A 615-nucleotide genomic window follows, 5' to 3' on the forward strand; every position below is an offset into this window, starting at 1 on the left:
CGGCGCGCAGAGGCTACAAGTGCCGCGCCTGGTGATTGGGGGACTTTCTCCCGGAGCCGCGCCGGGGCGAGCGCGCGGTGCTCGAGCTGCACGGGGTGGCCCAGGCGGAAGGTGAGTGACGGGGAGTGGGACGGGGCGGAGGTGCTGGGCTCCGGCGAGTGCCTGGCGGGGCAGAGCGCACGTCCCCACTCCCTGCCCGAGGTGCCTGCTTCGCCTCCGGGCACTGGGCGGTCGCAGCCTGACCCCGGGTGTCTCGGGTGGGTGCGGAGTTAACAAACGGATCGCCGGATCCCACGGGGGGGGGGAACTTTCTATTTTGTTTGGTTTTGGCTGCACAACCAATGCTATACTGGAAAAGCTTTACGTTTAACATAATGATGGCTTTTCTCATGTGTTTAACATTTACTTCTTTTTTTAAATTCCTTTCGATCATTTCTTGCTACAGACTTTGGACCTGTTACTCCTGGGATCTCTTTAGGTAATGATTATTCATGTTCATCAGCAAGTGCTTTTTCTTACTCATTGTCAGACTTTGCTATTGTGCTGTATAGATGATGGTTGCCATCCTCTGTTGCCATCCTGTTACATTATTCATCTTGAAATATTGAAGGTTTT

At 54.1% G+C, this 615-nt stretch overlaps 1 protein-coding gene across 2 annotated transcripts in view; it reads left to right on the forward strand.

Moving 5' to 3' along the window:
• TMEM74 (transmembrane protein 74) overlaps window positions 1–615 on the forward strand; it is a 4,349-nt gene continuing 3,734 nt past the window's right edge. The window contains exon 1 of one of the 2 annotated variants that reach the window (XM_021710850.1): window positions 1–111. The gene's annotated coding sequence lies outside the window, so the exon portion shown is untranslated. The remainder of the gene's footprint in view (window positions 112–615) is intronic. The other variant, XM_008054911.1, reaches the window with a different exon arrangement.

Source organism: Carlito syrichta, unplaced genomic scaffold (assembly GCF_000164805.1).
Source record: "Carlito syrichta isolate Samal-C Ts95f unplaced genomic scaffold, Tarsius_syrichta-2.0.1 Scaffold301610, whole genome shotgun sequence".
Taxonomy (NCBI): Eukaryota; Metazoa; Chordata; class Mammalia; order Primates; family Tarsiidae; genus Carlito; species Carlito syrichta.